At 38.4% G+C, this 10,748-nt stretch overlaps 1 long non-coding RNA gene across 1 annotated transcript in view; it reads right to left on the bottom strand.

Moving 5' to 3' along the window:
• Positions 1-10,373: 10,373 nt before the first annotated feature.
• The window catches only part of LOC107596331 (uncharacterized), a 2,265-nt gene continuing 1,890 nt past the window's right edge, over positions 10,374-10,748 (bottom strand). The window contains exon 2 of the long non-coding RNA XR_001610351.1: positions 10,374-10,485. This is a non-coding gene — a long non-coding RNA (uncharacterized lncRNA). The remainder of the gene's footprint in view (positions 10,486-10,748) is intronic.

Raw genomic sequence — 10,748 nt, 5'->3', positions numbered from 1 at the left:
TGTAGATCCAAAATAAATGAGTCGCAAATGGATAGAAACCCAAAAGTGAAAATTCTGTCATTGACAAAAGAGCTATAATAGCTACTTCAGCTGAAGTCGTAAACACAAGCCACAGAACCATATGGCTTTACCTATACCACCAAATTCTGCTGGTTATTAACCCTCTGGGGTCCGAGGGTGTTTTGGGCCCTGGAGAAGTTTTGACATGTCCTGACATTTGTGCTTTTTTCAGTTGCTAATAAACATTTTAATGGCTAAGTGACCCATTTATTTGGGAAAATTAAGAAACATTTCCAGTAGGTTTAGGTATTTTTAGAAAGAAAAACATAGTTAAAAGTTGATGTCTTTTTATGAACTTTAAATAAACTGAAAGCAGTATTTTTCCACCAACAAGCTTAAAGAAACAAGCAATTCAGTGATGCCTGGGGAATCACACATCTAAACGTGCACATCTGCAGCTCACCTTATTTTGCATAATTAATTACAGGTAAAATAAATTTAAGTAAATTCAGTATGATGGGATTGTTTGGCTTTTTTGGTGGGGGGGTTCCTCACACCAGAATGTGAGGTGTTGTTGAAGATAGTATCTTTAAGATATTGCAGCCAATTTAATATCAATATATTACAAATCGATCATTATATCGGTCGCCATCAGTGAACTATTCCCGCAGGTAAACTATAATATAATGATTCGTTTTTAATAATAAAACACTAGAGCACAATATACACACATTATGAAACTTGAAATAGTCAGAGTTCAACATTCTGCTGCATGTCAGAGGGAAACAAATGACGTGATCTCATATATTATGTAGTTATTTATTCATTAATTGCTGGGCAAAGTCATATAACGAAACTCTCAGCTGCTATTTACTATAGAGACGGATACTTTTATTAATAAAGAGCAAGACATTTAGTGAGAGGAGCTAGTAGTACAGTATTGCTTATATTTAGGGTGGTTATAAGGTTTATTATTATTTCTTGTCAGCCATCTTGACATAAACCTAAATGCTTTCTGCTTTTACTGGTAATTGACAAATAAAAGTAGTCTGAATAATCATTTATTAATAATTTCACAGGCAAAAGAAAGGGGGACTGGATGTGATACAAATAAAATAATGACGACTAAATAAAAACCTAAAGCTATTCAGCTGACTAACAAACAAACAAACTCTAAATAACTGCTTTCCAAACAGCCTTCTTTTTATGGATCATTTTATAATATTAAAGTGTAGTGGATCTTCAGTTTTGTTACGAATCTCGACCAATACAGTCACTGCTGAAACAAAACATGATATTAGTTGACGCTGCGAATTTGTGTGTCAAAGCTCACCAAACTGGAATCCAAACACATAAAATTAGCATAGGGAAATTCTTCAGAAGTCAAAATACTTCAAATCCTATTGAAATGACTGGATTTTACCAACAACATTTTTCCACGCAACAGTAAATGTGACCACTTTGCCGAATAGTTGAAAAGTTGCGATTCCAAATGCCTGACTTTTACTTTTTGCATGTGCCTGTAGACAATGAGCGCATTTTGGTGTTATGCTATGTGATATTGCAAGAGGGAAGGTGTTTGGTATAATTAGGGAAATATCAGCGATATCGCCTTACTCTCTTCTCTCTGCGATGATGAGCCATACTGCCGGGTCTGTTGTTGCCTAATTCCTGCTAACAGCAGCCGGTGTAATCACACACCCCAATTAGCCACCCCTGCGCCCCACTTCCCCCAACCACTTCCTCTGCACGCCTCTCCTCACCACGCTGCGTAATGAGCTTTCATCTGTCGCTGCAGTCCTTATAGGAAAAGAGCAGAAAAGAGCACCTCAGTCACAGTATAATCAGTTATTCGCGAGATCAGAGACTTATACTCGCTCAGCCTGATTTTTCACCACTTATTGTGATTATTATGTGTTGAATTATTGTGTCTCTAAATCCTAGATTCTTAAGTTTATTTTTCAAAGAAGCCTAGCTTTTACATGTACAGTAACGATGTGCTCATATTGGAGTGTAAAATGAGTTACACCCTCAAGGAGGAGAACCCCAAAGAGGGATCAATATCAGAATGCTCATCTGTATTCCAGCACCTCCTCTCTTTTCACTGTCTGTTTGTCCTCTTATCTCTGCATGTCCTCGACAAATCAATGAGCCAGCCGTTAGTACTGGTTGGTCTAAGGAGCCTGCCTGTTCAGCACAGAGAAATGTCCCATATTAGAACAATCCCAATGAATCTTCATGATTGTATGCTGTGTTTGTGGCTGATGGATTGTGGGATGGTCTAACAGGCAGTGGCTGAATTCATTCAGAAACACCTCTCTGGCCTTTATCTTTTGATGTGTGCTATGTTTTACCTTAAAAGTATGCCTAATAACAGGATCCTATTTTCAAATGAAAAACTGCAATATGTATACAGTGGGAAACTAGAACTCTGAGACCACTAGTAAAATGCTTTTATTTTACATTTTTCTTATCGAACACAATATGCTTACAAATTATACAAATATATTATCAGAAAGGATAACACTCTTGATGAAGTGTTTAACTGAAAAATTCAAATACTTACACTCTTGAAAATAAAGGTTCCAAAAGATTTTTTTAAATCTAAAGAACTCTTTTCAACTAAATAATCTTTATTTTTAAGAGTGTACTATAGTGCAAAATCTACTCAAATATACTAATATACTATTAATATTCTAATATAACATGTTACAAAACAAAAATCTATATTATTTTCATTTTATGGCTTTTATTTTTATAATAAGTTTAATTTTTTTTTTTTTCAAAATTCTTTCTCCCCCCTCAATTAGACTTTTGGACCCCACTTTATGCAGGGACAGAGATGAAATTCACTGGGCTCAGAACTAATTTTGTACCCTCTCCCCAAGTCAAAGAAGTCAACTGTACCCACTGAATGCATTTAATTATGTGTTGCCACATCTAGCATCTTTTTAAATTGTCATCGCCAATCCTGTGATGTAAAAGGGTGTTTGATGTGATGGTGACTTCACACTTTATAAAACCTATGCTACTGGCAGGTCATGACACTCCACAGAGCAAAAGTGTTCTAGTTCTTTCAAACAGTGATAAACTGAATTTGATCTGATACAAGCCTGCTGCTGTAGTATACTGCTAAGATGGAGATGGAGGTCTTCACACAAGTCTTAAGGCGCAACAAATGGTCATATTTAAATGATATGCAAATATTAGATGCTGAGGGTTGGGTTTTGTCATTTGTGTGAAGATTGAGTGAAATGATGCAGGAACCATTGTTCTTTGATTTGTACCATGAATATGTATTTTCTGAAAACATTATTAATGACTCCTTGTTTACATATTCACGCTCATATAAATGGCATTTCACTAATAATGTGTGAAAAAAGTTTGTCTGTTAAGTTTGAGACCGTGTTGTCTATCAAGGGTAATGACGTTTAACGGATATGGATGAAGAAAAACAGCATTAATCTTTGAGAACATTCGTGGCTATTTCCAAAGGCACTGTAGTGCTTCTAAAAGAATGAGTTGTTTTAACTAGACACCTTTTTTTTCTTTTTTTTTTTTTGGAATAGCAGCTTCTTCATGAAAAGTGAGAGAATGACACCAACATTTGCTTGCCTAAAAGAATTAGAACAAAGAGCGGGCTCTAATTTGCAAATCACTGCAGCAATGATATTCTGGTGGTCACATGTTTTGAGCACTTCCTGATTGTTTTCCTTCCTCATTTTGTTTCCATCATAACTGCATGTACTGGTCTCTAAATGATTACTCCACACAGCATTAAACCACCCCAGGATCATTAGAAGTGTGAAGCCAGACTATAAAAGTACACAGTTGACCTTTAAATTCAAAAACTCCTTTGTTATAATACAGTGATTTAGGGACAAACCTCTTATATGTGAATTCTACCATTTCCACATCATTTGCATCATTAAATGGAATTCCCACTTGCTATTGATTTAGAAAAACAGATTTTCCTGCCCCAAATTCACATTTTACACATTTCGCAAAAACTCGCAAAAAAGTTTTTCTGTTCACAAGCATTTCGCAAAAGGAATATTTTGCAAAACTGCAATGGAAACAGGGATTTTTTTTGCATTTACAGGTCACCTGGCGTACGTAAAATTCACATGATCATTCTTTAATGTACTATAACCTCCATTTTTTTTTTTTTATTAATGCGTAGCCACTCTCAAATATAAGGGGCTTTCCTTGTAGGGCTGTCAAATAAAAAAAAACTTTGCATTCGAATTTTAGGTGTGTGTCAGGCAGCCCTATCAATGGCACACGAGATGCAATGACGATGTAAGTGTTGAACCTACTAGATGCGGTGCTGCTGCATTGTTTATTCAAAATATTGCACAAAAAAAACCATCAATGCGGAGAAGATCTTGTTTGCCCACAGTATCATCAAAAATCACCATTTGAAGGTGAATGTCAGCGTTAAGCCCTTGCCGAAACACAGTAAGTAAGGCCACCTCATTCAATCTACTAGACACCGCCAGAGTGCGGAATTTGACGGCATACTCGCTCACGGATGCCATGCCTTGACTGATGCGGAAGAGCTGATCATGAACGGATATTTCTGCGGGGCTAAACACCTCTTTGAAATGGGATGTAAATGTAGATAGAGTGCGAATGGCCTGGCTGTTACTTTCCCACGTGGACTGGGCCCAGTGAAGAGCGCAGCCAGCGAGATGAGAAATCATGAAGGCAACCTTGGCGCGGTCATTGGGAAAGGCTTGAGACTGCATCTCGAAGTATAGGGAGCATTGTAACAAGAAGCCAAAGTAACTGCAACTACAAAGCATTGATACATTCTTCTTCCATACTGTAGTACAAGACGCTATAGACATAATTTATAGTTGTCTGCTGTTTTTCTAGTATGTTCACCTTTAAGACTACAGTTACCCAACTTTTTACAGCACCAAACTATTTTTGTTTTGCAAGGTGTTGCAGGTTACACCGAAGCCATTCACCGCTCACCACACCACCTAAACCATGCACACAGACTCACACAGACACACAACACACCCTCACCTCCCAGCCCTCTGCTGAGCTGTTTGTTTAGGAATCTTGGCCTGAAAATTGTATTCCATCGACCATGCTCGCTATCAACACACAATTATCTGGGTTAATCATGTGGAACAGTGGCAAATTCACCTGGGGCTTAGGAACTAATGACATTCGCGTCTGGCCTGCTTTAGTGAAATAGCCCCACACCTGCAGCAGGAGAGACGAGATTGCCAAAGAAAATTTGGTCTCATTTTGTCCCCCTCCCATCTACCGCTGCACCCACACCCCCTCTTTTGCAACACTCTCTCTCTCTTTCATTTCCCTGCGCTCTTTTTAAATCTCCCTTTTTTGCTCTTACGACTGTTTACTCTCCCATCTCTTCTCCTGTTTCCATTCATACTTTCTCTTTCCTTCTGTACATTTCTGTTTTTATCCTGTCACCTTTTTTTTTTTTGATTGTTGCCTTTGCCTGTCATTCTTTCAATCTCCTTCTTCCACGTACCCATTGCTTTCCTTCAGGTGTCACCTTCCTTGTTTCCATTTTTAAACAGTGAGTCCGCCAGAATACATCAGCAAAGGCGTCAGAGTTGTCATTGTCAATAGGGTGAAGAATTACCACTCTGATCAGCGTATCAAGACTCATCAGATGGGAAATGCATAAAACACCAGAGCATCAGTCGAAAGCTGAGATGCTCACATGCACGCTGGACGGCGAGATGTGCTCACACTGCATAATCATGGTGCGATTGTGAGCTGGTAGAAAGATGCTGTCACGACATCACCTCTCCCACAATCCCCCGGCTTTATGAAGTCATTTCAGCCAACTTCCAATACAGGAAAAGAGTCTCATCACTCATAATTATTTATCGATACTGTGACATACTTTTCTCATCACAGGCCGCATCCATGTGTGAAATAGCAGCGTGCAACTGGGAGATTATTACCTGTGTGATTGTGATAGGCTCCCTGTGTGCTTGGGATAATCAGCAAGGCACTGCCACAGACAAGGCTGCCAATCAATGCAACACTGAATCAACTCAACTCCTTCCCCCAATCACATTGGTGTTGCATCTAGATCTGGATAAGTTGGCATACCGTCTTACATGCAAACTGCATTGCCAGCACCCATCGCTTCCACAATAGAAGATGTGCATTTATGTTAATCACTATGTCAGATGTCAAGCAAGTAAAATAGAAAGCTATTGCATGGCTATTCAGTCCTAAAATGCAGAGGCCAGACACCATCGAGCACGAATTGTATATGCTCCACACTGGGCCAAGATGCTCTAAGTTAATTGAAAACTAGAATAAATAATCAAATTTAGGGCTTAAAGGTGCATTTTAGCACACGCAAAGGAAGTGTGCACATGGGAACGTGGTGGTGACATGGTTTAACAGTCTCATAGAATTTATAAAACGTCCCTGAAGGCCCACATAATCTCTCCTTTTTTCCGCTTAATGGGAGATAATACAGGAGCGTACCCTGATGAATCAACACGCAACAGCAGCTTTAGTTTGATAATTAATACCGACGTTGGAAATAGATTTGTGATTTGGCAGCGAAGGTCTCTCAGTCTGATACGGCACAAGCCAGGCCTCCCGTTCCAGACGGATCTGCATCCATTCAGCTAATCTCATTTTTTCAATAGTGTTAATTCTTTGACTAAAGCCTGTTATCTCATTAAGAGCCCTGCCATGGGATCCGATGGCACCCTGACATCTGAATTCATTCGCCTCAAAATTAGTCCTGACACAAATTTAATGAAAACAATTTCTCCAAACACAGGAGATTAGAAGACGGGCCAGGAATATCAGAAAAATTCATTTCTATAGAAAGGGTTGTTTTTCTGTTTTTTTTCCTTCAGAGGTGGTTTAATAACATTTCCATGCTGCCTCTGTATTCGGTTGTTTCATTAAAACCTTGTGTGTATTGAGGTCAGACGTAAATCCTTCCAAGATCCTTAAATCTTGAAGCTGAACTGGTCTTTTGTACTGCGAGTTCGGGATTCTTCATGTCAGTCTCTGATTCAATGATTAATGACATATTTGATTAGACTGTCGCATCACTTTTTTTATTAATCTTGTGACCAAAACAATTCCAAACAAAAGAGGCGGCTGCTAAGTAAAATCCCTCTTCATCAAGCACCTTACTTCCTTATTCTTCACACCTCCCATAAATCCCTGCTGCACGAGTACCAGCGCTGATAATTCTCTGCTTGAAAAAAGACATGAAAGCACTCATGGATGAAAGAAACTTGGATTTAATCTTTCTCTCTCTCACACTTCAAGTACACTGTGTCGATCATTTTTCTCAGGAAGAGTGTGGAGAGGCTGGGATGCGAAAGGGGAAGGACAGAAGAAAAGACAGAATGGGTGCAAAATCATTCTGATCATTAGTGAGAAGAAAGAAGTTTTCTAGCCCTAATCTGTATGGTGACAAATCAGAATGTCTATGACAATGAAAGGAAAACTTCTTTAAAGGGGTCATGCACTGAGAAATCAAAATTCCCTAGAGGTCATTGTACTATACAAACATCCTGTAAGCTTCAGAACTCAAAACTTTCCCTTTAGTCTAAAATCAGCTTATATTGAAGCCAATCTGCCAAATCGACAGATTGTGGAATGTCCCACTTTATGATGTAATAGTGTGGCTAAACACCGCCTCCGCAGAAGAAGATCAACACCTGCTTCTACATCAGTCAGTTTAGCCCCGCCCACCGATTCGCACATGTAGTGTAAATAACGAGAGAGGCAAACGCAGGTCTACGCAGAAACCAAACGATAAAGATGGCTCCCGAAGACAAGAAGACGCTGTGCAGTGCCAAGTTGTGTAAAAACACAGTCTTTGCATTGCCTTCCTTCTCATTCCAACATTTTAGGAAAGAATGGATGAAGTTCCAGACCACGTCATTAAGAACTTGGTACTTTGTTCACTTCATTTCACTGCATAATCATACAAACAAGGCACAATTCGAAGCAGGATTTTCAGAAAGACTGAAAAAAAAGACAATGCTATGCCGACTATATTCGGATCCAACAGTAATGTTGCACCACACAATTGTTAGTAAGAGTTTTCATTACGTGGTTACTATTGCTTTGTCTGTTATTACAGATCGTTTATAAGTGGACCTCAGAGAACGATACAAAATAATAATAAAAAATTATTTGAATTCATGATGGTTTTATTTGATTTTGAAAAAACTTTAAAAAGTTTAGACCTATATTTCATTTAGGCAGACAAAGTTTTTCAAATATTAATAAGCAAAGAAAAAAAGTTTTGTTAAAAAAAACATAAATAATCAAAGTAAAAGGTTTCTTTACAAGTGTTCCATTCTTTAAATTAGGCTTTCTCAGTAATGTTTTAAATGTTATGCCCCTCAAAAATATATAAATGAATTTTAATTCAAAAATTGAAAACATAAAAGGTGTATTCAAGTCATTGTATGCATCAATTGCATCATTTTTTTTTTTCAAAGAACCATCAGCACTGCTGCATCCATATTTTTTCTAAGCTCCTAAATTTGGGAATGTTTGGAAATAAATTGTATTAACATTTGGGCCCTAATGTTAATAAACAATTGAGATTATAGAAATAAGAGGAGAAGATCTGAGAAAAGAAAAAAGAAAGAAAGCACAATATGATGCACTATATACAGTATGCAAATATTATCTCTCCTAAAAAGAGTAGCGGGCAGCACTGGCGGGGTAAAAGAGAGGAGGGTCTGCCAGGCTCAGTGCCAAAGATGGACAGGGGTTTGTTCAACACCTCAGCATGTGTGACATGTCTAACAGTGGCATGCTGATCTCTCCGATCCTCATTAACCTGCCTCAGAGCAGAGAGGGGAAGCATGGGGCACAGGGGCGCACAGCAATCACAGAACTCATTATGGCCCCTAAAAGAGTTGGTCAGAGCGAGTGTGCAAAAGAGAGAGAGAAACAGAGAATAGCCAAAGGAATGAGAGTGCTTGCTGGCATCTTTGGAAAATTAAAGAACAGCCTTTTGCTGAAGAGTTCTCTGTAAATGAGATATAAGTGGGATTCACAAAATGCAGAAGACGTTCACAGCACCGCCGATTGTGGCCCCTGAATATGATTCAAATCAACTGTCTGTTTTCTTCCCTGATAATATAAAATCAGTCATCCAATGCCCTCTCCAGGGAGAACATGCCAGGCCCCGGGCCCTTTGACCAAAAGCTCATCTCAGAATATGACCTCCGGAGGGCCCACTCATAAACAGACGAAGGAAGAAGGGAGCATAATTGTGGAGGGGACAGTGGTCCAACACCGGGTCCCCTGGTTGAGAGGTCTTGAATCCAGAAACAGTAATTTTCTCTTCTTGGCTAGCATGAGTAGGAGGTAACTGTGCCCCCTGGGTGTGTCCTCTAGATGAACAACATGATCCAAAAAATGAGAGCCATGTATACAAGTAGTCTTTTGACTTTGGCCTGCATTGAATAAAATCATATATGTAAAGTTGTCACAATAAAATATCATGAGGTGTAACCATCAAGAATAACATAATGACGTATTTAATGAGTCTATTTTTTTTTCAAGGTGAAAAGTATTTTTACAAATATTTTGAATTAGTAATACATAAATATTACGTTTTACAACCTAAAAGAAACCTTCCTTTATAAAATGCTGTGCTATTTTAAGAGATGTATTGACCTTGACAAACAGACTTCAGGGGCCCTTTATAAAATCAAATTTTTTTTTTTTTTTTTGTGCATGTTGGTTGCATTAAATAAAATCATATGGAAAGCTAATTGTCACAATAAAACGTCACAATCTTCATGGCAATTTTATATATATATTTTCAATTCCCAATTTTCTATTTTTAATTCATACAATAATATAAAATGGAAAATATTTTTTGCAAAACAAATGTATCTGATAGATTTTAATTTTACAATTCAACTGAACATTAAAACATTTCTCATATACACGCTGTCAGGGTTTTGCCCTGACACTCTGGTTGTCTTGTGTTTTTGTTTCTTGTGTCTATGTTGTCTTGTCAGCACATGGCCTAGTTTGTTTTTCTCAGCCATGTGCTTCTTTAGCTCCTCCTCCTGGTTTCCTCATTACCACACCCTCTTGTTAGCCCTCATTGAGTCCTTGTTAGTGTAATTGCTCTCACCTGTTCCTTGTGTGGTTTCTTCCCTATTTATAGTGCCCCTTGCCCTATTGTCTGTTTGATCTTGTGCTCTAGTCTTGTCTCTTGTAATTCTATGTTCTTGTCTTGTTTTTGAATGCGGTCTGTTTTTGTCCTTTTGCCTTTTAATTTAGTTCTCTTAGTCCTGATCTTTTGTTTTAATTTTTTGGTTATTTGTGTTGGTTAATTTAATATTAATATTTAGGGGTTTTTTTATTAGTCCTTTTTGTTTTGTTTTTTCTCTTGCCTGTTTTGGAATAATTTGTGTTCCTGTGGAGCTATGTTTTGTCTTGTTGTGGTGTTAGCGTTCCTGTCCTGACCTGTTCCCTTGCCTGATGTCTGGGGTGCTTCAGAGTTTATGGTCAACAAGTATCTGAGCTCAGCTCTCTGGTGCCTTGCTCTGGTCTCTCTCCCATCTCTGCTGCTATAGTATTCTGCCAGTTGACGTCTGCGGCTGTTCCAGTGCCCTTCCCTAGCTATCTGTTTATTGTGTTCCTGTTGTGGTATCACCTGTGCACCTCACAACCCTTTTGTATGGATCTGTTTTGTCAATAAACCCTTGTTACTCTCACTGCAATTGGGT

The sequence above is a fragment of the Sinocyclocheilus grahami genome, unplaced genomic scaffold, assembly GCF_001515645.1.
Source record: "Sinocyclocheilus grahami isolate Dianchi unplaced genomic scaffold, SAMN03320097.WGS_v1.1 scaffold217.1, whole genome shotgun sequence".
Lineage (NCBI taxonomy): Eukaryota > Metazoa > Chordata > Actinopteri > Cypriniformes > Cyprinidae > Sinocyclocheilus > Sinocyclocheilus grahami.
Note: the sequence above shows the minus strand (reverse complement) of the source record. Positions and strands in the feature narration are given on the sequence as shown.